The sequence below is a fragment of the Kogia breviceps genome, chromosome 9 (assembly GCF_026419965.1).
Source record: "Kogia breviceps isolate mKogBre1 chromosome 9, mKogBre1 haplotype 1, whole genome shotgun sequence".
Classification (NCBI taxonomy): domain Eukaryota; kingdom Metazoa; phylum Chordata; class Mammalia; order Artiodactyla; family Physeteridae; genus Kogia; species Kogia breviceps.
Genome location: NC_081318.1, coordinates 73,921,024 through 73,948,594, shown reverse-complemented (window position 1 = coordinate 73,948,594; position 27,571 = coordinate 73,921,024).

The window sequence follows — 27,571 nt, the reverse complement described above, 5'->3', positions numbered from 1 at the left end:
ATCATGTTTAATAGCATGAAGACAATGTTATATTTATAATTTAAATGGAAAATACATGATTAAAATGTATAAGCACTGATCCTAACTATGAAAAATATGTACTGAAAAATAATGGCATGAAATACATCAAAATTGTAATAATGGTTATCACCAGGTGGTAGGATTATTTTTATTTTCTTTACATTTATTAAGTTGTTTCTTGCAATAAGCTTCATTATAATAATAAGAAAGTTATTTTAAATCACAGTGCAAATGCTAACAATTTAATAGACAAAATGTTTAAAATTGCATCTCTATTGTTAAACTATCATGGAGAAAACTGAAAAGGCAAAACAGTACAAAACTCAGGAAAGGAGTATCAGGAGCCAATCTATCTGTTTGACCTCTGGGCTAGGTGATTTACCAGCAAGGCATTTAAACCCAAAACCTCAGTGTCTTTATCTATAAGGAAAAATAATACTAGTATCAACCTCAGAGGGTGGTTGTCAGGATTCAATGTTCTATATATTCATAAGTCTTAGCCCAGTACTTGGCATCTAATAACGCTCAAAACATTAACCATTATTAGTGTTAGTAGAATGTTTAACTGCTCTTTCTTCATCTAGATATATTTCAGAAAAGAAATCTAAGACCTCTTGGCTTCAAGATTGCTCAGCCAATCAATATACACTGACACCGTCACAGAGGTCTGTTTCTCATAGCTCTAGAGTCCCCATGTACCTTGAGAAAATAAACCAAAGATAAAAGGAAAAACTCAGAACACAAGCCTATGTGGAAATCGGTAAAAGCTGATAAACAAACACCAATGAGGTGTTACTGACCTTCAAACTTTAAGGCTTAGAGGTGGCTATAAAAGGCAGGCTCAGTGACAGAAAGCTCTGGCGGTCAGAGACCCCAGCTCTACTTGGGGCAGTTAGCATCTAGGGGAGAGTTTTCTCACTGCCCTGCCTAGGACACGGTGACAATTCTCTCTTGGGCACTGCTTGCAGCTTCTGTGTCCTCCAGGGCCCAGTGCTGGGGAGGCCCAAGCCAATAACTTGGGTGCCAGCTTTGGCACCTCTCCCTCCCTCTTCCACAGTGTTTAGTTTACCTCTAAATCCTGCCATTTTGACTCCCTAAACATCTCTCTTTAGAGATGTTTACATCTTTCTGTCCTCACTGTCACTACCCTAAAACTACAAGCTCCTCTATCGTCTGCCTTCTACCTTGCCCCCTCTTCAATCTATTCTTGTTCCTGCAGCAAGGGTCTCTCAAGAATTCAGTCCCATCATATTTCTTCTGGGGTGAAAGTCTTTCAGTGGTTTCTCTGCTATTGCTCATTGAATAAAGGGCACCAGCTTACCTTGGTACCACCCCCATCTCAAGTATTCAGACACCCGGATTATTAAATTATATTCAGATCCTTGAAAGCAACCAGGTCTCAGTTCTACATCTGCCTTCCTGAAACCCTGTCCATACTCAAACCCTATCTTCCTTTCTCTCCCTACTTGTATGTTATGGACTGAATGTTTGTGTCTGCCTCCTCGCCTGGCCCTGCCCCCCACAAAGTCATATGGAAGCCTCAACCTCCATTGTGACTGTATGTGGAGATAGGGCTTTTAGGAGGTAATTAAGGTTAAATGAAGTCATAAGAGTGGGACTCTTATCTGATAGCAGTAGGGTCCTTATAAGAAGAGATAGCAGAGTGCTCCCCGCCCCCCTTTCTCTTTCTCTCTCTTCACCTGCACTCCCACACCCCACGTGAGGACACAGTAAGAAGGCAGCCATCTACAAACCAGGAAGAAAGCCTTCACTTGAAACTAAATTGGTTGGCACCTTGATCTTGGGCTTCCCAGCCTCCAGAACTGTGCGAAACCAATTTCTGTTGCTTGAGCCACTCAGTCAGCAGCTCGAGCTGACTGATACACCATACCCTGAACACCACCACTTCTCCTTTCATCTCATCTCTCAAAAGACCTCAACTGAGAAATTTTTCTGGGGGAAGCCTTCCCTAAGTGACCCATCTGGGAACGGTACCCACAACCATGCTCTCAGAGCACCATGTGTTACCATCATCCTCTCTCTCATAAAATATTATCACTTCATGTTTCACATGTGGATTCCCCACTGGACCAGACACCATGAAGCCAAAAAACCCAATGCTATGCAGCCTCGGGACCTGGCACATGTCTGATATAGTGATGTCTCTGTGGATATTTTGTTAAATTGATTTGACCGTTTAAAAGGGTAGGCTATTTTTACTCCTCTTTCTCTTTCCTAGCCATGAAATATTTGTATTGAAATTTTTGAAAATATATTGAAGAAAGGACCAAGAAATAACAACTTTAAGGGCAGTAAATTGATTTATAAGAGAACGGTCTTTTATACAGTTTATAAATCTCTATGAGACTAAAACCAAATAAAGAAAGGAACTGTAAAAGGATTTCTAAGTCCTTTATAAATCCTCTATAAGTCACTGCCATTTAGCAGGTATGTGACCTTAAAAAACTCAATTTCTTTGCCACCAATTTCCTCAGTTTTACACTGTGGATAATAAATAGTTCCTGCCTCTTAGAACTATGGGGAAAATTAAACATATAAACACAGGTAAAAGTTCTTAGACTAATATTCAGCACATACTAAGAACTTGATAAATGTCAGCTATTTTAACTTTTTAAATTAGTAAAACAGGTTCAAGAAAAGTCAGACTCTTGGTTTTGTGGCCTAGTAGGCCTGAGATTAAGGGCTGGGACTAGACTGTTTTAGGCTTTGTTAAGAATTATGGCTTTACATGGGCTCTCCTTCTGAAGGTGCCGTCTGCAACACATAATATTTTATTTTATTTATACCCCACTGTGTTCCAGGAAGGACTTTCAGGAGCTTACAGATGAACATAAAATTCAAGTAACATGAGTTAAAGGCAGAATAAAAGAGAGACAAACAAGAACAAGGACAAAGTTGGGTGAGGAATAGTTACTAAAAATTATGAGCACATTAAGGCTTAAGACGAAAATCAAAAGAGGCCAGGGTAGAAATGTTATTTTAATTTCTCCTTCATTCCCCTACCCCTTTCTTCTTTCCTTCTCAAGATGATTTAAATGTTATTTTAACTTTTAAAAACCCAAACTATTTAAGTTACTTTCACATAAAATAATTCTATGCTTGTGGATAAAAACTGGTATTCCATGTTTTGGTATGTGAAGCCATATTTCAACATGCAAATAGACTACATATTAATTATGAAAGGAGATGAAAGAGCTTAATAGTGATTAAGCACCTATGACCTGCTGGATATCAGTCCAAGGTTTCACCCAAGTTGTTTTTTGATACCACAACCCCATGAAGTAAATATCCATTTTACAGATGCTGTACAGAGAACAGTAGTGATTTGGTCAACTACAAAGTAAGAACTCAAACCTATGTTTCTGAGGTCTGAATTGCTAAGATCACATAAAGATAATTTCTTATCAAGAGATAAGACATACCTTTGCCCATAGACATAAGAGCAGTTCTAAAAGGTCCTGTGAACACTCAGCTTTTTGGTTTCATTTTCCTACTGAGAGATTTTCTTCTTAAGGGGTGTATGTCATTACTTGCCTTTGTTTATGTAATCTGCCATACTGGTAGCAGAAGAGAAATTTAGGGGTGTTTGGAAAGAAAGTCTTAGCAGATATGCAGGGCAACAGGAGTCGCTCAGAAGGTTCCAGATCATCTCAAGTGTAAAACAAACAAACAGAAAAAAACCATACGTCAGAGAAGGTGATGGATGTTAAGATTCAGGAGTAAATATGATGGAGTTAAAAGCCTATATGGGTATATATGTATATGTAGAGCTGATTCACTTTGTTATAAAGCAGAAACTAACACACCATTGTAAAGCAATTATACTCCAATAAAGATGTTTAAAAAATAAAAAATAAAGCCTATGGCAGAATCAGAGAAGATCTTTAGAAATGTCCTTGGAGCCAAAGGGAAATGAGGATGTTAAAGTCTTTACGATCATTTTATTCACCTCTGAATGCTCAGAAATGCCTGTAACTGGAAGTATGAACACTTCTTCCTGCCATAGGTAACTTAGACTCAAAAAGCACAGTGAAGGTGAAAGTTAAAATTGAGATATCTCTAGTCATTTCTTTTCATCCTTTTCCCCCTCCAGTAAATTGTCATTAATTTTATTATTACACAGGAGCTGTGTGATTTAGCTTGTGAAATACCAGGTCTAACAATATTAACTATGATTAGTTCTGTTCTCTGAATACTCTGTGAATTGTTTGGTTAGTTAGTTTTTTTGGGTTTTTTTTTCCCTTCTTTTTTTCTTTTTTGGCCACAGCGTGCAGCTTGTGGGATCTTAGTTCCCCAACCAGGGATCAAACCTGTGCCTACTAGAGGGGACACACGGAGTCCTAACCACTGGACTGCCCCGGAATTCCCTTTTGCCTTTCTTTTTTCTTTTTTAGTTTTAATTTTTTTAATGACTATAACTTTGCACGTGACTTTCGATCTGTCTTGAGTGTACTGTTCCTCCCTTGACCCATTATTCTGAAAAATTCTCAAGCATCCTTTAAGTTTTAAAGTAGAAAATAGAAAAAAAAAATTGGACATGTACCACATTTTTTATTACAAATCTCTGGGGTTTGGGGTAAGGCAGGAGTTGACAGACTATAGCCAAATCCAGCTGGCTGCCTGTTTTTGTAAATAAAAATTAACTGGGCCACAGCCATGCTCTCATTCATTTGTGTATTGTCTGTGGCTGCTTTTGTGCTGCATTGGCATTGTTGAGTGACTGTGGCAGGGTCTGTCTGGCCCACAAAGCCTAAAATATTTACTATCTGGTCTTTACAGAAAAAGTTAGCCAAACCCTGGCGGTAAGAAGGAAGAGACTTTTATTTTCACGTGTCAAAGGACAAAACAAAACTACCAATATGTGAGTGATATTTTCTTTCCTGTATGCTTTTCTGTGTTCTGTGAATTTTCTCTAAAAACAACTTTTTAATTAAAAAAAATTGGGGGGGGCTTCCCTGGTGGCGCAGTGGTTGAGGATCTGCCTGCCAATGCAGGGGACACGGGTTCAAGCCCTGGTCTGGGAAGATCCCACATACTGCGGAGCAACCGGGCCCGTGAGCCACAACTGCTGAGCCTGCGTGTCTGGAGCCTGTGCTCTGCAACAAGAGAGGCCGCGACAGTTAGAGGCCCGTGCACCGCGATGAAGAGTGGCCCCTGCTCGCCGCAACTAGAGAAAGCCCTCACACAGAAACGAAGACCCAACACAGCCAAAAATAAATAATTAATTTTTAAAAAACTAAAAAAAAATTTTTTTTTAAAGATTCAACTCAAGTGGTATTTCACCTGTGAAGTCTTCGTTAGTCCTGCTCCCTACATGTTTCCACAGAAGTGTTAGATTTTTCTGTATTAGTTGTTATCATACTGCCTGGCAATTCTTGTTTCTTCTTGCTTCTCAGACAAGCCCATGAACTTCATGACAGAGAGCTCGGCCTAAGCCTTTTTTTTAGGGCCTCACTCCCAGCACAACAATTTTATAGAATGATGAGAGAAAATACTTCCTTACCTTTACAGCTGACAGAGTACAGCAGTCCCCCCTTAACCGTGGTTTCGCTTTACATGGTTTCAGTGCCACAGTCAACCAAGCTCTGAAAATATTACATGGAAAATTCCAGAAAGAAACAATTCATAAGTTTTCCATTGCATGCTCTTCTAAGTAGCATTATAAAATCATATGCCATCCCACCCAGGACGTGAATCGGCCACAGTGTATGATAAGTGCTTAGTTAAGATGGAAAAGGCATTAAATTTGTACAAAAAGATCCTGCGAGAAAGAGTCCACATTCACGTAATTTTTATATAGCATATTGTTATAATTGTTCTATTTTATTAGTAGTTATTGTTGTTAATCTCTCACTGTGCCTAATTTAAATTCAACTTTACCATAGGTATGTATGTATAGGAAAAAACATGTACATGTAAGATTTGGTACTATCCGAGGTTTCAGGCATCTACAGGGGGTCTTGGAACATACACCCCTTGAAGAAAGGGGGACCATCATATTTTCATAATGATTATTTGTCTTCCTACTTTTACTCAAATATTACCTATCAGAGAAGTAAGTCTTCCCTGAACACCCTATATAAAAAAAGTAACACACTACTCACTAACCCCCTTTATTCAACTTTATTACTTTTATAGCACATATGACTACTTGATGTAGCAAATGTTTATTAGTTTATGGCTCCTCTCTCCCCACTCTTCTAGAGTGTAAGCTCCCCATGGGTAAACCTGAAGTCTCTACAGTCGGCTATATTCTCAGGGTCTAGGACATAAGATTGCTAGAGGTATTCCTGTTCTCATTTTACAGATACTAAGGAAACCAATATGGAACATGCTGGTTTGGGGTTTTATTTTTAAGTGGAAGAGGTTATATTTGATTTATATATATTGAATTTTCTTTTTTCCCTTTGAAAATAAAGACAAGATTACATATTTGAAATTTCCTGTGTAAATGTCACTTTTGAGAACAATTCTTTTCCAAGCTATGGCCTCTCTTCTTTTAGAAAAGAGGCCTTTTTTTTTTTTTTTTTTTGCATTTAGTTAATATTTATTCTTTTGCATTTAGTTAATATTTATTTATTTATTGCATTTAGTTAATATTTATTTATTCATTTAATCTTTGTTTTCTTTTGCATTTAGTTAATATTTATTTATTTATTATGGTTTTTAAGCAAGGTTTTCCCTGGCTTTATTGAGGTAAATTGACAAATAAAATGATAAGATATTCAAAGTGCAAAACGGGATGATTTATATACGTATACATTGTGAAAGGATTCCCCCCATCAAGTTTAATTAACACATCTATCACCTCACATATTTACCTTTTTTGAAGAAGTGTAAACTGATTGCCTATGGTCACACTGAATATAATTGTTGGATCAAGGAATAATAAATAGGGACAACAAGATACAAGAAATGGGGAAAGGGGAGAAGACAGAAGAAATACATTGATATTCTTTGAGGACCAAAAGTGTCAGGAGGAGCATCTGGCTAAAAGGAGAGAAAACAAAACCACCTATGTGGCAACAGTAAGGGCAGGGGTTATAATACTAGCAATACTATTATTTCATAGAGTCTAAGTAGCTATTTGAATGTAAAATGCTTCTGTATTTTATGTAGCACTAAGAAAGAAAAATATTTCCAATTAGGCTATGATATGCCATTGATTAGTAGATGCATCCGAATTTCAGAGTTGCTAAATTGGGAAAAAATGTGTTAGAATCAGTGTAATAAAGTTAACCGCCACCTCCTCCAACCCCCTGCCCTGCCAACAACATAAACTACCATCTCTCAACTGACCACTGGCTTTCACAACTGCCCTTGGAGTTTTCAATCCCAACAACAATCTCTGCTTTAGAGAAGAGAAAACTAAGTCTTGCAGCAGCTAAGTCATTTTCTCAGGATCACAGCATACTAAGCTGGGATTTGGAGTCCATGACCACCGTGTCCATCTGATGGAAGTCCAGCAACAGGATACTACCTTAACAATAGGGGCTTGCAATTAATTTTTTTTAAAATTTACTCATAAGTAAGGTATCTTCATAAGACCTGTTTTAAAAACATTACCACAATATTGTTATCATACCCCAACTTGACAATTATCCCTTTTTATCATCCAATATTCAATCAAATGTCAAGTCCTTGATTTAAAACATTTTAAAAATAACAATTTTACTGAGATATAATTCACATACCATAAAATTCATCCTTTGAATTGTACAACCCAATGCTTTTTTTTAGTATATTCACAAAATTGTGCAACCATGACCACTATGTAATTTCAGTACATTTTTATCACCCTTAAAAGGAACATGCCATACCCATTAGCAGTCACTTCCCATTTACCCACAAACTACCCAGTCCTAGGCAAACATTAACATATAATTTTCATCTTTAAGGATTTTCTTATTCCAGACGTTACATATAAATGGAGTCATATAATATCTGGCCTTATGTATCTGTCTTCTCTCACTCAGCATGCTTTTGAGGTTCATCCATGCTATAGCATGTATCGGCACTTCATTCCTTTCTGTGGTTGAATATTATTCAATTGTATGGATATACCACATTTATTTATCCATTCATAAGTTAGACATTTGAGTGGTTTCTACTTTGGAGCTATTATGCACAATGCTGAATAATGAATAAATGTTATGAACGTTTGTGTATGAGTTTTGCGTGGATACATGTTCTCAAATCTTTGGGGGTTATACATAGGCAAGGAATTGCTGGGTCATATAGTAACACTATGTTTAACTTTTTGAGGAGCTGTCAGACTGTTTTTTTACAGTGTACCATTTTACATTCTCAGCTGCCATGTACAAGGGCTCCAATTTCTCCACATCTTCACCAAGACTTGCTACTGTTTGTCTTTTTTATTATAACCATCCTAACTGGTATGCAGCAGTCCCAGTGTGGTTCCATTAACTTTTTTTTAAGTATCAGTTTCTAAGTCTGCAATATTATAGATCAATTATGTACATATATTAATATAGAGAGAGAAATAAATAATTGATCATTATGATTGCAATCTCTGAAAATTTGGCAAATGGTCCTTAAAGCCATTTGTGCGGTCACTCACTTCTATTAAATTCCCAGAGTTCAATCTGATGTGTTTTAACAACACTCCTGTGGAGTAAGTTGGTAGGAAAATCATCATCTCCAAGAGCTACAAGCTGAGAAAGGCTGTCAGCCAAAAATAAATCATCCTATTCACAGTTCAGTACTTTATTACCAGGTCACTCTGCCCACGGACAAGGAATGGGAAAAATAAGCGACACAGAAAAGACTCACTGAATTGTACACTCCATTAGAATATCTAAATTTAAGGCAGAAACTGCACCTACAATATGTCTTTTTATGACCTGTCCCATTTGTTTTTAAAGCCAGGAAGGTGACAATAAAAAGACTCTGTATCATGTAAAATGACACGTTTTATCTTTCATGTTTGTTCCCCAAAGAGATAGCATTGCAAAGAAATAGCATCTCTCTGAAAGCCAAAGTACTTCCATCATTTATGAGCTCTCAATGGCACTGGCAGAAAAGCAAATACTTCCATTCTCAAAAATCAAGACACATTTAACTTTTAACACAGTCTTGTTATAAACTGCGTATGTACCTGTGTATACAGACCTGTTTTATGTTAGATACCTTAGCCATAAGAAATCTCTGCTTGTTTGTCAATCAGAATAAGACTGTAATGTTTATGAGTTCTTTTTGATGAAACAACGGACTGAAGCAAAAGAGAACAAAATATCCCCCCCCAAAAACCCAAGCTGATTGAACCAAGCACCCACATTCTAATCCTTCAAATACCTAACACATGAGGTATCTCTCTGATACCTACTCTCAGAAAGAAGAAAGGAAATAAAAGATCTCTTAAAGATCTTTGCAGTGGAAACGCAGAGTCTTAACCACTGGACCACCAGGGAAGTCCCTTCAAGATCTTTTAAATTGTTCAGTTGCAACCCTTAAATATGCATTCTACCAAGAAGATATTACTAAATATTTAAATATTTTTCCAAATCAATCTTTTGTCATGTTTATATATTGTTTGAATATCTACATAGAGTACCTGCTATATGTAAGGCACCAGGCAAGGCTAACCTTCTCTTGTTGGTCTAGCTAATATCAGCAGTGAGAACGTCCTTGCTTTCCAGAATGATCTGACCAGATAATTGCATCACTCAATCCCCCACTTACTTCAACTCTTTCTTCAAAAGCTACTTAATAGTTGAGGAACACCCTACTTAAAACTGAAAACGTCCCTCCCATACCTCTAGCTCCAACCACTCTCCTTCTCTATTTTAATTTTCTTCAAAATACTTATTACCTTCTCATCCCATTTAATTTAGTTGTTTATTTTATTTACTATTTGTCTTCCCCATTGTAATGTAAGCTTTATGAGGGCAGGGATTTTTGCCTGTTTTCTTTTTTCCCCCATTACTTTACCTCCAGGGTCTGAAGAGCCCTTGGTACCTAGTGCTCAACGAATATTTCTTGAATAAGCAAATGAATGAATATGGCCACTATTTATTGGGTCTTCGTAGTCTCTGACTTCTCAGATGCCTTTGGTTTTTTTTTTTTTAAGCTCATATTTATTAGCCCTTTCTTAACTTTGATTTTCATTTTGGATAAACTCCTCATACTTTGCTTCTCTTTTATGCCCGTTATTTATTTGAGTCTGTTCCAGAGCCACTTTTCATTTCTATGTCCTCCTTGTTGATGAGTCCCAGCACTAAACCCTTTCCTACCCTCCACTGACTACAGGCCATTTCTATAACTGAGTATGTCCCCAGGAGAAATTATCAGCTCCTCCAAAACCTGCTGTGGACTTGGAAGCTCCATGTTGGTTAATAACATCACTGGTACCCAGTCTCCTAAGCTAGTGATGTCCATATCCTCGGTTTCTGTGATGATCTTATGAGTGCTAATCTCTAACATCCTAGAGCCCAGTTTCTCCACATCCACACTGTCACTACTCGAGTCTATGCCCTTGCCCTCCTGCCCCAAGGCAACTCCAACCTTCTCCATACCTGTGTTGGGAGAGGCCCAGGAAACCTCAGGGAACAACCACACCTAAAGCCACGTTTGGAAGAGAGAGGCTTAGGTCTTTCTGGGGTAAGTAACAATGGCTTGTGCATCTGTGGGGGTGGAAGCTGCCTTGCTACATGATTGATCTATGATCAGACAAAAGCGAAACATAACCACGTGTGTGAGCTGGACATGGGGAGATCGGAGCAATTATTTCTGAGACAGCTGGTGAAAAGAAGAAAAGCAGCCCCTGACTTGGGGAACCGGCCTGACTCTGACAGCTGAGTCTCCGTGTGGTTAGCAGCTGACCTGGCATTCATGGTTAGGCCCTGGAGTTCTCAGAATCTCCCAGAACTCTAGATCCAAAAGGTCACTCTTCGTGATAAAGTGACACCAAACAAATAAAATAAAACAAACTTCATAATCTTATCTAAGCCCAGATGAAAATAAGGTTACTGCATAAACCACAAAATACCAAAAGTCCCCTCTCCCAGCTGATAGGAGTGACTGCTGTTCTGAAACAATGACAGCCTTAGCCTCATTCTAGTCTTCCCTTAATCTAGTTATGATTAAGATATATAATCATAAAATTACCCCCACTTCCTGAGAGCATCCAACCCAGAGTAAAGCCCTGCTTCCTTGAGCTCTCCCCCAAATCACTTAACACCAGCTCAAGTCCATAAGAAATCCTTTCTAACACTGCTTTACTGACATGCCTCCCAGGTCCCCATGGTGAGCTTCTCCCTTGCTGCAAAGTACAAGAGACCCAGCTGGTCCAACTCGAGGTTTGTACCTGGCAGTCGTTGGCTGCAGGGTTTGGACCCTGGTATGGAAACTCTGCTCTATATTTGTTTGAACCAATTAAGCCATATGTGGAGGCAATTTTAGATGCTGTGTAGGCAAAGATAAGCACTAACTCAAATGCTTGAGGATATCTGAATCACACAGTCTTGAGAATCCTATTACCAGAGTGAATGCAAGATTGAAGAAAAGATATTACTTTCCACTTCAGATCCCATGGATTATTGAAAAACCCTCAACTTATGCCTTTAGAGAATATGTTCTAAAGTAGAAAAGAGGATGCGATAGCTGGCTACCTCTGATGCTGGCCTGATATTCTGCCTTTCTTCATTAATTTAAAAAATGTTTCCAGAATGCTCAAATGCTCTGAGCATTTTTCTAGGCATTGTAGACATAGTAGTAAACAAAATATACACACTGTCTCCTTGCTCTCTTGGATTTATTTGATAATTGGGCACGAAAGACAATAAAAATAAATGTATATATCTGAAATAGGAAAGTGTCAGAAAGTAAATCTGTAATAAGTAGTTTGTTAAATTAGGGAAATTTAGAGTGTGTCTTGACAGTTCCTCTAGATTGGATGATATCAGTAAAGGCCTATCTCAGGAGGTGATACTTAAGCAGAGTTCTGAATATTGAGAGAGAGTCAGCCATGCATAGATCAGAGAGAGGTGATTCTAGGTAGAGTGGCCATCTAAAGCAAAGGCTCTAAGAACTGTGACAACTGTTTTAGTCAGCTCGGGCTGCTGTAACAAAATACCATAGACTGGGGAGCTTCAACAACAAATATTTCTCACAGTTCTGGAGGCTGGGAAGTCCAAGATCAAGGTACCAGCAGATCTGGTGTATTTTCCCTGATTATTAACTCGTTAACATTGTCAACATTGGAAACCTAAGAAATACAATCATAGCACACAAGAAAGACCCCTCTTCCTGGGAGAATGAATACGAAGTTATGTTTGAAGTCAGTGGAAGTGCTAGTAATAAAGCTGATTTTCATCACAGCTTAAGACATGAATACTTAATTTGTATAGATTTAATTTTTTTCAATTAAAATGTCTTGAATTGCAGACCAGGAAAACTCTACCTTCTCAGTCTTAAATTTCCTACTTTCCCCAGGAGATGGACATTGATGCTGGTGGCTGCCACTTTGGAGGCTAGCACTCTCATAGTGGTTTGTGAATCTGTCTCAGTCTTGCTGACAATAATGAGCAAACAGAAAAATGGAATTTCAAGGCAATCAACTTAATTTTGGAATCAACAGCCCTATGTTTGTCCTACTTAATTCCCCAACTCCACTTTACCAGAATATATTACCGTCAGACTCTTCCAGGCAAAGGGATTGGATACTGCCATGCAGTCAGTAAGCATACAGGAGTGCTACCAACTATTTGTGGAAAAACTTACATGATGCATTGCTGATCAGTCAGAAGGGAACTGCAGTTGTGCTTTGATAGTAATAGTGTACCAAATGTGAAGTTTATTTCTCTTTACCAGATACCCCTGTGTCTGGAGGTGGGCTAGCCACAGACACGGTCTGGTTTCTATAAGATCTCCCTCATGAGGTTAAGCTCAATTAAGTCCAGTTATACTCAAGAAACAGCAAAACGAGTCCCTTAATGGAGAACAAAAACCCCATCAATACCAACTTAAACATTATTTTGTCTAAGTGTACAGCTTCCTAGATGTTCTTGCAGTAATACGTGGATGGACTCTTAGGCCTGATGATATAGAGGTTGTGGGAAGATTTTCTGAGAAGACAGGTCTTAAAACCATGGACACCCTGAGAAGATACCTACAGTTGTGTAGGAAAAGGTAAGAAATAAACTCCCCAGAAACAAACAATGGCAATGGCTATGTCTCTGTGGCAGCATCTCCTAGTGGATTCACTAGGAAAATTGCAGCCATCTAGCAATTTCTGAATGGAAAAATTACTTGAGCAGAGAAAATTATGGCTATAATCAGAGAAGTATCTTAGGACAAGGGTGCCTTCACCTAGCTGGATATCAGATTCCCTGAGGACCTATAAAATTAATTAATTAATTTAATAAATACACTGTGGCAGGTTGAATTATGGCCCCCCAAAGATGTCGACATCCTAATCCCCCAACATCTAACTATGTTACCTTAGGGACTTTGTCGATGGGATTAAGTTAAGGATCTTGCGATGAGGAGATTACCCTGGATTATCTGATGGACTCAATGTAACCAACAAGGGTCCAGACAAGAGCAAGGTGGGAAGGATGGAGTCAGAGAAGAGGACGGAACTGAAGCAGAGGGTTGAGTGATATGGGGTCACGAGCTGAGAACGTTGACAGCTTTGAGAAGCTGGAAAAGGAAAGGAAATGGATTCTCCCCTGGAGCCTCCAGAAAGAGCACAGTCCTACCTACTTATTTAGACTCCTGATCTCTAGGATCGTAAGAGGATAAGTTTGTGTGTTGCTTTATCTCACTAAATTTGTGGTAATTTGTTCCAGAAACACTAGGAAACTAATAGATATGCTTTATTAGATTCCATTTTACAAATCATAAAGGTGATCAGTGTTTATTGCCACAATGAGGCAAGACAAAGATACAGAGAAAAAAACTCCCTCACCTTCTCCGTTCAGTACCTCTCCAAACCTCATCTCCTGGGCCACCTGAGTTTTACTACTCACACCCAGTGCTGGTACTTCTAGCTCTTCAGTCAGTTGCTTTTTAGTTTAAGTATGAAGGCCTCTGAATTAACTAAACTGTCCCACTAACATATTCTCTCACTAAAAATGGCAGGTTATACAAATGGCCCTCAGTCATTCCCCTCTCTCTATCCAGGACCTTTTGCAAAGTAATTTGTAGCAATTCTCTTGAAAATGTGAGTTCTATTTCCCATACTAACTCTGGGCTTGGCCAGGTGACTTGGTTTGGCCAGTAGGATAATAGCAAATGTAATTCAAACAGAGGCTGCTGGAATTGTTCTGCTTATGTGAATTAGGCCAAGCCCACCCAGGCTGGAAGAAATTCCCACCCAACTCACAGACTCATGTAAAATAATAACTGTTCATTGCTTTAAGCCACTAAGTTTCAAGGTGATTTGTTATAATAAGTAACTGCTCCATCAACTGAAGCTTCTGACACCTTCTCGGGTACCTTTCAAAGGAGTTCGGTTTTCCTCTCTGGTCTGAATTTCTGAAAAGAATGGTCTACAGATATAATCCATATCAAGCTGAGGCATCAGACGGTCCAATCTCAGTGAGGAGTCACATTCAAAGACACAATGATGAAACAAACAAGCAAGCAAATAAACGGGGAGATATAATTAAAAGCAACTAAAATCTTTTTGAAGTTTCTTTTATTAATGCACTGCAAAACTTCTTAAAATCCTCCGTCCCTGTTTTTTTTTCTTTTTCAGTATCTCTCACATATGCTAGCTAATCCCCCAATCCAAAATCTCTCTCTTCTCTAAGCTCTCCAAAATCTTTTCCACACCATGTCCATGCCCCCATTTGAGTCCACTTCTTTTCCCCCTTCTTTCTAGAATAACTCCCTGCCTTCTCCAATATAAATTAGCAAGCAAGCAAGCACTCCTTTATTTTTCAGCCTACCCATTATCCTGATGCCAACTTCATATCAACTCACATCAGGAATGAATTTGGAAAGATGGAATAGTACTTTTAAGAGTGTGTGGGACTGGGGTGGGCTGGAGCCATGGGGAAGTCTGTGAATAGTCATATAAAAATAATAATATTTCTGGCTGTATCTCACAAGAATCTATGGCGAGTAAAGGCACTGGTAAAATTTATAGCTAAATTTGAATAAAGTGGCTGGGAATATTATGGCAAATTAGTTTTAAAGCTTTCTGAAAAAAATAACATAGAACTAAAATTTCAGATGATCTTAACTGAACACGGGAATTGTCGGCGATTGTAGATGAGGGATTAAAGTGATCTACTCTTGGGGGAGAGATAATAAGGTAAGTCTGGGTGTTGAGAGAAAAACATGTTTACATTGTTTTGTTAAAAATTTAAGGAAAAATGCTAGAAGGACAGAGTAATACACATAATTTCTAAGCCACTAGAGTAGGAAAAATCCAAGATAGTCCAATCAATCCAGTTCAAGACAGGAACTATTTCAATTGAAATAACATTAATCTTATAAATCAATTTGGGATGAATTGATATCTTCATGTTGTTCAGCCTTTCATGCAGGCAAATCTTTTAAAATCTCAAAAAAAAAAAAGGTTTGTAGTTTCCTTCTTACAATAGCTGCATGTTTTCTTTCACATTTATTCTAGGTGTACTGTTATATATTGCCATAAACATGAACATAATGTTAGATTTTTATATTTTTAACATTTTTATAGTTATTTAAAAGTGATTAATTTTTTATATTTCCCGTAACTTTAGAGAAAGTTTTGATGATACTAAGATTTCTCACTGGCTTTCTAAGTAAATAATTTTATTGATTAAAAATAATCATTCCTCATTTAAGAGATATCAAATATAATTACAGTTGTTTCATGGGGTAATTTTTGCTTTGTTTTTAATCAATCATAACATATATTTCATAAAAATTCCTCTTTTCCTTTTAAAAGTTATACCTTTTATATCTATATTTATATCTTATGAATTGGACAGAATATTCAGAAAATGTTCTCTAATATATGAGATGGGACTTTTTTTTTTTTTTTTTTTTAATGGAGATGTCTATGGTGTTTCACCCTTACACAAGATGTTAGCTCTTGGCTAAAGAGATAAACTACTGGGCTTCCCTGGTGGCGCAGTGGTTGAGAGTCTGCCTGCCGATGCAGGGGACATGGGTTCGTGCCCCAGTCTGGGAAGATCCCACATGCCGCAGAGCGGCTGGGCCTGTGAGCCATGGCCGCTAAGCCTGTGCGTCCAGAGCCTGTGCTCCACAACGGGAGAGGCCACAACAGTGAGAGGCCCGCGTACTGCAAAAAAAAAAAAAAAAAAAAAAGATAAACTACTTATTCAAAGTAGTTGAATTATCTTTTTTGAGTCAAAATTTAAAAGAATTAAAAAAAATAATGACTATTGTGTGCTAAATTTACAACTATTCTTTAAAGCAACTAAAATAGACTGAAACATATTTTTAATATAACTTGAATGTGTCCAATTAGATTAAAACTCTTTCATAAGTAATACACAGTTTAATGTCTCTAAAACACGTAGAAAATTTATAAGAAACAGCAGTGTGAAAGTGCAAGAGGAACTGTGTCTTCCTCTTTTTCTCTTCATTTAAGCTTAAGTAATAACTCAAATTCATGCTTTTTAACATTATGGTTATTCAATTATTTTTGAGTTTCTGTCACAAATATTTTTTCCCTGTAGGTTACAATACATCAAATTTGATAAATGCAGATATTTTAGTGAGTTGACAGATATTTTAGTGAGTTGATTTGTACCTCTTAATGTTTGAAATTTATGTAGTCAGTTGACATCCTGGCTAAGGCAATAAAATACTGAGAAATAAAAGTACAAGCTTGATCTTAGTTAACATATGTTTTTTTGTATCAGCACCATAAAATTCTGCATTTATGAATTTTGTTAATATGCTGTCATTTTATTGGGAGTAAACTGTTGCAATGTGTATTTCTCTCAGTTAAAAAGTTAACAATCGAAAGACCTAGTTTTGGATCGTTTGCTTGGCCTTTCTGGCTTTCCCTCTTAGAAAGATACTTTTAAAATAAATCTTTTTTTCAGCATCTTAATTTGAAGATTTGCCTGTAGAAATCTCTTGTAGAAAAGGTGTAGATCCTCTCTTCCCTTTAATTCATTTCTTCACATCCCTTATTGGACACCTACTATGTGCTCTACATGTTTGAGATAATCACGAATGAAACAGAGATCCCCATCCCAGAGAAGCTGATGTTCCAGCAGACAATAAACAGGAAACGTACAAGTGAATTCTGTGGTATGTTAGATTCTATATGTGAAATGTTACAGGGGTGCTGGGGCAGGAAGGACGGTAGAAGAAAGTTTTTTAAAAAAAAAGGATCAATAGAGGCCTCACTAGGGTGAGATTTGAGGAAAGACTTGACAAAAACCTAGGAGTGAGCCAACAGATATTTAGGAGAAAAAGGGTTCCAGCAAGAGGAAAAGCTAAGAGACCACTGAGGCTGGGAAAGAATGAGGGAGGGGAGGAGGGAGAGAAGCCAGAAAGGTAATTGCAGGGTCATTTAGAATTACTGTAAGGACGCTGGCTTTCATGGGGGTCATGGGAAGGCTTTGCGCAGAAACTTGACTTCTTGTAAGAGATTTTATCAGAGATCATTCTGGTTGTGGTGCTGAGAATAGTCTGCAGGGAGCAAGGGTATGAACGGTGAGATCCATTAGGAAGTTACTTCAGCATCTAGTTCAAGGAGACAGTGGTTCTGACCTGGGGCAACAAGGCAAGTGAGAAAGGTGGTCAGAATTTGGGTTTATTTTGAAGGTAGAGCCAATAGGATTTCCTAACCTACTGGATGAGGGTGTTGAGAGAGGAGAGTCAAGGAGGATTATATCAAGAGTTTTGACCTGAGTGGATGGACGGGTAGAGTTGGCACCCACTGGGATGGGGAAGGCGTCAGGTAGAACAGTCTTGGAGGCGAGTGGAAAGCTGGACTCCTATTTTGGACTTGTTGAGCTCAAAATTTCTATTAGACATTTAAGCAGAGATGTTGAGTAGGGGGTTGGATATATCTGCATCTAAAGCTAGATTTATAAATTTGTAGTCATCAGCATTTAGAAGATAGGTAAAACCAGGTTTCAAATCTTAACCTTTGCACCATGGATGATTCACAGAAAATCACTCATTTAACAGATGTAGAAATTAAGGCACAAAATTAAAAGTATAAAAAATGTCTAAGCTAAATAGATTCAGAATTCTTCTCTGGCAGGAACACTGAGGCCACACTTAAAGGACTGTGCTCTGTGTGTGTGTGTGTGTGTGTGTGTGTGTGTGTGTACACATATCGCCTTACATTCTAACTAACATGCAAACACTACAGTCATGCTAAAAATTCTTAACAATAAAACTTTACCCACAATCCCACACTTAAATCTCAAGTGTCTCCATTTTTCATGTTTTCTTCTAGATCTTGTCCATTTATTTAATAATAAGAAAGAGGCAATAATTGTCACTTTGATGGCTACATATTCTATTGAGTTGGCATACCATAATTTCCTTACCTAACAGCAGTACACAAACTTGGCTAAAGAGTGTTCTCACAATTGTAAAAATAACAAACCAGGCTTGGGGGAGAAGATGGAAAGGAAATGCACCAAGTGTATTATGTCCTCCTTCCTATCGTAGCCTAGATGTAACATCCTCCAGGAATCCTCCCTGGACGCCCCAGCTGGGTTGGGTGTGATTCTGAGGTTTGTGGCACCTTATCCTCCTGTCACACTGTGTAGTGGTGACCTGCAGGGCTGTCACCCCGACACACTGTCAGGCTGTGTGCTGGCTCACCGTCGCCTGCCTGATGCTCAGTACTTCTCTGCAAGACTAAATACAGGGATGAAAGAATGAATGTTAGGATGCTATGTTCTGAATGGATGGTAGAACACTGACATCTCAAAATCTGTCTTCCTATTTCCCAAATTTCCTTTCACGTATACATCTTATAATATTTTAAATGGTTCTCAAATGAACAGGAATGTGCAAAAGACAAGAGTCTGAAGAACATAAAATCTTGAAAAGAGACTTTTTTTGTTTCTAAAATGCAAAGACTTTCTGGGTAGCACCAGCAATGAGTAGTGCGTGTTGACTCTCTCCAGCTTTCTGCTCTACTGGGACCAAGCTTTCTGGCCCTCTTGTGTGGGTAGGATAAGGCCTTCTTACCTGTTCATATGAAAGAGATGCAAGAAGGAACAGTCACTTCCAGACTGGACTATTGCTGCTGGGAGCCCTTGCAGAGCTTGCCTTCCCTCAGACACAGTGACCAGAATGTTCCAGATAGTGGCTTATCTGTCAGCCAGGTCTCGCATGAGAACCACACGAAGCAGAGTCCGTAGACAAATGGAGATGGACATGTCATGTGAGTGAGCAATGAACCGCTGTCTTGTGAAGTCGTTGAGATTTGGGGATTGTCTGGTATTGATACTAGCCTATCCTGATCGACACTTTGTGGGAGAAACTTTGCTTCATTATGCCTTAAAGAGAGACAGCCATTGAGCTCCAGAAACTTGAAAACGAAGCACAGGAAAATTAACCATCTCTCTGAAGACAGCGTAAAATTTAACTGCTGAAAGATTAGCAGAGGAAGCACATCTGCTCAGCGACCACAGTACCAAGGTGGAAAACCTTCTAGGCGTTTTGTCCTGTGGCTTTTCTTCGGCTTACACTCAGCTACTTAGAACAACAGTTTTACCCAATAGGTTAGTAATTGGATGCACTTCTTGATAGTGATCCTGGGGCCTTTTGAACATTTCCTATGTAAATCCAGGGGTTGCTGTATTGACAAAAAAAGACAGAACGGGGCCCATGAGATTACTTCAGGATTTTTTCAGTCCTAAATGTTGGCAGCTGGATTGATAATCATCACTTTCTGAAGTACAGGCAGTAAAAATAAGACTCATACATACCAGTTTTGATGTGTATTTTAGTACCTTTGATCATCCCCAGCAGAGGAGAAACCAGCAGGCTCTTAATACCGAAGTCCCTTGCCTTACCCAGGGCCCTATGAGGACTTCATTAATTGGTAGCTTTTGGAAAATCCATGGGGGAAAGCAGCTGCAGAATTGTTGAAAAAGTACAGAGCTTAGAGTCAAAAGGCCTGAATCTGAGCATCGACTCTGTCACTCAGAGTTATGATACCATATGAGCTGACTTTTAAAGCTTGGTCACATGTCACAACCTGTATTTCAACTGCCTCATCAGTAAAATGCCAGATTATGAGGATTATTGTGAAACGTGCATGAGATGAGGTTTGTGAGAACTCAGGCTATCCAGGCTCCTAGGGATTAACTTCTTCACTAAGGTTTGTTCTATTGACCATGTTCCTGACTAAGAACGGCCGGAGCTAGAGATGCATCCAGAGAAACCTTGCTGCTGAATTCATTTTTTTTTTATCCCAAAGGGTGCCTATTTAAATCAAGTACTCTTTTTGGTGTGGGCTCAGGGACTTCTCCTACAAATAAATGGAAAATGTTCATGATAGAAGTGGCTTACCCATTGGTATTCATGGCCAAGCCTCAGACCAGGTGCTATGTGGATTTCCGCCATTCTGTGCAAACTGGGCAAGTTCTCATCAGCACCTTTGTCTCTGAAAGTGAGTCACACTCGGTCTTACTGTGGGGCAACTGCAATTAATGAAGAGCCCTGTGCACATCAGAAGCAATTCCACAGCCTAAATGCTCAGAAGAACGACAGTAATGTTTTAGCTAACAGCTCTGGCTCTACCTGCTAACAGTGGGCTTGGGAACTCATCATCTCAAGTTCTGACATTCACTGAGATGGACCAACTAATGGTGGAGACTTATGTTTGAAACAGAAATCATTTTGAGGAACGGACTTGGAATTATCATCTTGGTACGGGCTCCTCCTTCAGCCCTCTTTCTCCCACAGCTTTATTGAATTGGATGGCAGAAAAAAAAAAAAATCTCTCCAAGAAATTTTTGTTTGGGCTTCTTTCAAATTTGCTTCACCTAAAAATTTCTGTTCAAAACTTCAAGTTTCCTTCACGTGTGGCTCAAGATAAGGAGACTGTAACTTGGACTTCTCAGAGTCCTTTGACACAGAAGTCTAATATTGAGATGGGAGTTTGTCTTTATAACAATGTAGGATGCAATGTTCTCTCCCTCTTTCACCTTGAGGTTCCCAATCAAGCAGTAAGGGGGCATTTCTCTCCCACGTTTATTGAAAACTTAACTACTTGCCAGGCACTTTGCATATGCCATTTCCCAAAGAGCTCTGCGAAGCAGGTAGTTTTCCTCACTTTGCTGATAAGAAAAATGTAGCTTGGGGAGATTAAGTAATACTTAAGGTCACCCCGTTGGTAAATAGCATAGTCAAGGTTCAAACTCTGGGCATCTCACTCCTGACTTGGAGCTACTGGGGCAGTGATAAGAGGTAGGCTCTGAGGCCCTGAAAAATGGATCTGAGTCATTTTTCGGGAATAAGTGGAGAGGAAAAAGGAAGTTCTAAGAAGATAGAGGGATTAAAAAAAAACTTGAGAATGGTTTGGGGTCTACCTGTATAGATCAGAGGATACTAGTTTGGATACTAAAATTCCCCTTTCTGGAAATTCTGCTTTTCAGAAACTTGGAGCTGCCCACCAATGGAGAACAGTTAAATGGTTCATACAGCAGAATACTTTAAAGCCCTTGAAAAGCCAAAAAGTCAAGATATGAGCTTTGTGTGTCACTCACTAGTCTCTTCCATCTTCTACAAAATGGGGGAAATAACATTACCTACTTCCTAGGAATACTGTGAGAATTAATGCAATAACTCATGTAAAATGCTTAGAAGGGTGCCCAGCACATGGTGAGCACTCAGTAGATGTTAGCTTTTATTATCTACATGATGTGAAAAGGTGTCCATGATATAATGACATATGAATAGAAGAGCAGGGTGTACACTCTGATTCCATTTTTGTAAATATGTACATATGCAGAGGAAATATCTGGAAGCATATACATCATAATGTTAAGAGTGTTAATCTCTGTGATTGTGAGATTATTATTTTCTTGTAAACATAGGTAATTTTTATAATCAAAAATTTGGTTTCCATTTTGACAAAAACGATAAAAGTAAATAAAAAACCCTGGGGGAAAACACCCCACAACTCTAGCTTCTTTCTTGGGTTTCTGAATTCCAAGGCAAGTTAGTGAAGAAGACGACGAGATCTAAGTCTCAGTTCTGTTATCTTAGTCAAGTCATTTAACCAGGGTGTCAATATCTTGTAGGCTTATTATAAAAAAGCAAGCAAGCGAACACCTAAAAGCACCTAAGCCCTCATAAGGAATTATTATTACTCATGATCTCTTTCGCAGGCTTTAGAAGGAACATTTTGTTTCTAGGGCTTAGAATTGTGACAACCAGAGTTTTGCAAATAACAGTGACAACAATGACAAAATATTATCCAAACCTCAATGGTTCTTTGTTTAAACACACAGTTTAAACAAACTGTATGTACAAGAATCTCAGTGTTTTTAAACTCCTCTTCGAAAGGGATAATATTATCTCTAACTATTAAGATAATGAGAGGACTTTTAGTGCCCACACCCATGGTATCTGCATGAAGAAACAAACTATGGATTGATTCTCTAATCTCCAACCACAGGGTCCAGAATTTCCTCTGTATAATCTGTACAATACATATTATTAAGCACACTGTTCACCATTAAAACCATACTAGATGCATTTGGAATTAATAAAAGACAGAGGTGAACAAGAAAACTAAATCTCTCTTCTCTTGACCTCCTTCCCTTCCTCCCTCTCTGCCCGACCCCCATAAGTTGTCTCTGTCTTTGTCTCTCTCAATAAGAGCTTGTCCTAAAGTCTGTATTGATTAAAAAATATTAATGTCCCAAGGCATCTCAAATCAAAACAAATCTTACTTTATAACCAAATATAAATATCACAATGGAAAAATTGTGTGTGAGGGTGCACAAAGGGCAAAAGTTAGAATTATTCGCCCTTTAATAGTTTTTCCTCAAAAAGTTTGGAGCCTTAACCTTCTCTATCTGAAGTCACGCCTTTTATTTTGTTCAACTTGTAGATGCAAAAAGAAATGTAATTTAAATAGATATTTTACTTAAAATTAAACCATAGCAATAAATTTATCTATTTCAAATCTGTTACACTAAAAGCTGACTGCCCTCTGGTGGGCTGTTTCTAAAATATTTAGCACCTCTTTAACTTTGCTTTATAAAATATTGTTAAGTCCCATGAGATTATTTTACAATTCAATTCCTGTAAATAAAATTATTGGGGAGAAGGAGAAAACTTTAAAAAGTTAAATACTATTTACAAAATGGAAAAACAAAATATGACGAGTTTAGCTATTTTCTAATTTTTAAAACCTGTTTTTCCTTTAAGTGTAAATTTTTTTTAGTTTCAAGCTTCAATTAAAGGATGGAAGCAAAGCAAAACATTTTGGGAACTTTATTTTCATTTTTTATATAACTCCGTTTTGATAATTGTGCTGTTTTTCCGTTGTTAAGCAACAAAAAAAAATAAAGTGTTCACCACACTTAGGTTCTGTTCTCTGGCTCTGTTTAAGTGTTAATTTTATTGTTTGAAAAAAAGAAACAGAATTGAGATAATTATATTCTTGAGCCCCCCCCCCCAAAAAAAAAAAACCACATTATATTGCTTTGGGGAAAAAAAAAAAAGCTAAAAAATTCCACGTCAAAGTACAAGAGCTAAGATGGGTATAAGTAGGAAGCACGTTAAGGGACTATTGATAAAACGCTTTGGAATCTTAACAAACTCCAGTGCACTGTGAATCTTGTGATACAACAGGATCTCATTCTCCTCTGTTTGCAATTCCGCCTAATACAGAGGTTCTAGTGAGCTGCAATCTCAGCCATGCCAACGAACTGAATTTTAAATTTTCATCCAGAGATTTGGACTGTGTATGTCAACCTCTGAGGCATCACCAAGCCCATTCGTCAGACCATGGTCACTAACTGAGAATTTCAACTCACGTTTTAAATTATTTCCTCGGCATACGTCCCATACGTATGCAAACAAATCTTGCGAAAAATATTTGAATTCACATTAACAAAGTTATTTCAAATAGATAAAGAGTGGGTATATAGAAGTCAAGGATCAGCAAACTACTTAAAAACGAAACAAAACAAACAACCTCTTAGCCTCTCTGTAAGGAAAATGAATAGTACTGAGTAATTTATCCGATCAATTTCATCAATACTGATAACATATCTGGAAAATCCAATTTAACATCTCCCCTCCTTTTCTTGGTAGCATTGTCTTTTGGCAACGGCATAAAGGTTAATTTATTAACTCTCAATTTCATTTAGCATTTGCAAATGGAACCTCAGAAAAGAAAGAAAACTCTCCTTTTGTAACAGTGGAATTGAAGATTGCAATCAAATTCCTACATTAGGTTTATTTTGTGGTTGCAGATACTCAGGTTTAAGTACAAGAGCAGCTAGAGGAGTATCTAAAATACACAAAGATCCCCCAAATTCAATCTCTCAGGCAGAAGACATATGAAGTATGCAATAGCAACTTCAGTGTCTTTCTCCAAAACAGGCAAGAAAGTCACACAATTTAAAATGTTTCCTGTAAGTATTTTGGTGTAAGTTAATATTTTACATGTTTGCTTTTAAACTAATTAACATATGAAATGACTTTAAAATGGAAAGCTGTCACTTCTGTGATATTTGATTCCACTCCGCCCAACCTTCCAATGCAAAGTAAATGGAAATATAGAAATGAAGAGGTCAGTACCCATCAGTGACGGACTGCTTTAAAATTGCAATAAAGTTTACTGTTTTATAAGGGCTCACTAGAACTTCGTTTGAAAGCCGCAACAGCACACCAGGTTATCGCATTTTCTTGCCCTGCAGGGACAGCACTAGGGGCTGCTCTCTGCAGTTTTGCTTTCTGTCTAAACACCCCCGTCCCTCCTTGAGCCTGAGGGAATTAGAAATCTCCCTGTTCATTTGAGTTATTTGTTATAGTTGTTCACTTTAAAAATTATTTAAATTATAGATCCTGAGCATTTAGCATTATTATTCATGCCAAGTTTCCAATTCAGCTTCAGAAATATTTGAATGGAAACACAAGCGTGTGTAGGTAAATCAATATCTACACAGAATAAAAAGAAGTCATTCTACCTAGCATTTCGAGGTATGTAGGAACTGAAATATTAGCAGTGTGTGTGTGTGTGTGTGTGTGTGTGTGTGTGCGCGTGCGTGCAAATAGATATAATCCTACAACTGCCTCTGAACTCTCTGAATTTGCAACAGTTTGTACTCTGTCAGTGTCCATGAAACCAATATTTTTATAGTTTAAAATGTGATTTTTCCGTCACAAATATTTACCGGCTAATTGCAGTTTTGCAACTTCTTATCGGAAAGCTCCGTGTCCTGCGCTGAGTATTCCTTTTTCCATCAACAGAGGGCACTCTGTCGTTTGCCAAGGAACTCAGCAAACTCGGCGAGGGGGCTGAGGGCTGGGAGTGCAGCATCTGACAGACGAGGTCTGCACAGAGTTTGCTCCAAAAACAGGAAAAAGCTCTTCCAACTGGTCAGTGTATAATTTATTGGAAATGCTACTGATCATTGAAACAACACACCTGAGTGAAAGAGAACCCTGTGATTTACAAAAGTCGGATGCAAGTGACTTTTAAGTCAGTGGTATGTTACTATTTGAGTATCACCCAAATGGTTAGCATTGGAAATCATCATTTGCACAAAACCCAGATGCCTGCTCAAATCCAAGCTCACCTTGTAGAGGGAGTGACAGCTTTATTTATGTTGCCTGCCCTCACACTGTGTGCAGGAGTGTCTTCAGTATGCCTCCTTCAGTACAACTTAAATATATTATAGCTGTTTTATATTTGATCCAAGAGAAACGAAATAATTCCTCATATGGTAATCTATCAGGGTCATAATCGACACATTGGAGAGGTCTAGACTTTTTCTCTGCTGCAGGTTATAGAGAAAATTTCAGGTGCTGGGACCATTAATTTTTCACCAGTCAAAGGTACTAAATTTAAACTGAAAACTTGAAAGAATGAAAAAAGATGCACTTCAGGAAAATTAGATTTTCTTGGGGGTATTTGTCCAAGATCTACATTTACTGATACGTAATTTATTAGACACTTCAACACAACGAAGTAATCATAACCTGGTAGTACAAGGATTGCATTTTACTCTCTGTGGCAGAGAAGTTTTACAAATGTCTTAAAGCCATTGTAAAAGCAACAGTGAGAAATCCTAATAGACACCAGAATCAACATATTTGACAGAAGTGTGTGCATTATCATGCCCCACTATTTTAAATGAGAGTATTCTATCTCAAGAATTGGAATGATACCACAAATAATAGAATAAATGGGAATGTAAAAGTCAAACAGCATGACAGAAACTGCTCAGACTTAGAAAAAAAGGTTTTTAGGATACAGATGTGTTCTAAAAATCCTCTTATGAAAAAAATGTGCTCCATTATTACAGAAGGAAAGAAATGGAAGGTTTTCTTCTGTTCAATGTATGTTTATGTGATATTAAGGATGATGAGGCAAATATTTAACACCTAGGGTACTGCATACAGCTCACAATAATTCCTTTATCGTTTACCCGACAAGAAGATAAGTGCCATTTTCCTTCTTTTGCAAATATATTTGCCAGCAGCTGTTTCAACATTTATAAAGACCATTTTCACTGATTGCCAAATAACCATAAATTCATTTATGCATATTTTTGAGTTGGAGGCATAAAAATAATTACATGTCTGATTAAATCCACTTATGCCTTCACATCTTACTAAATCTATAATAGATATGAATTGTTACGATGTATTACGTCTAAGTGCATAAATAATACAATGCAAATGTAGAGCCCAGCTTTTCTACAACAGCATGTGCAGTGATAATTTACACAAATACAGTTGGGATATATTATTAAAAATAATTTATTTTAGAAATTGTTATAGAATGTCTGACACAGAAAAGTGGGACTTCAGCTAGAAAACTAAAGAAACTATCCTTGTTTATCATTACCTCACTGTCCTGAAATGTGTATTAAATAGTTATTTTAATAAGCTTGTCATTAGAGGAGAATAATTAAGCTGAAAACTCCTTTTCTTAATATGCAAAGTACAGAAAATCAAACATACACTTCCAACTTTCTGAATTCTTGAGGTATATCAGTCACTCCTCCCCCCACCTACCTTCCACCCCCGACCACACTATTCCACCCACCCTCACCCACCTTCTCTGCCGCTTCGAACCAAGGTTTAACTGATTATAGCACATGGGAAAAGACTTTAAGGGACTGTTCAAAGTAAAGAATCACAGCGCTTAGAAAGAGCAGTTTGATTCCACTCCTAACTCCCTGCAAGAGAGATGGAATTTTGCTTTCTTTTGACTGAGACTCAGCTTATAATAACTTTAATCACATAATATTTAACCATATTTGTTATACTACAGCACTTGGTAACACTTCATTTTGAGTGTCCAAGCATTATTAATTCAGTTGGTATTCACTGTAATAACACAGATCATAATGAACTCATTTGGTAT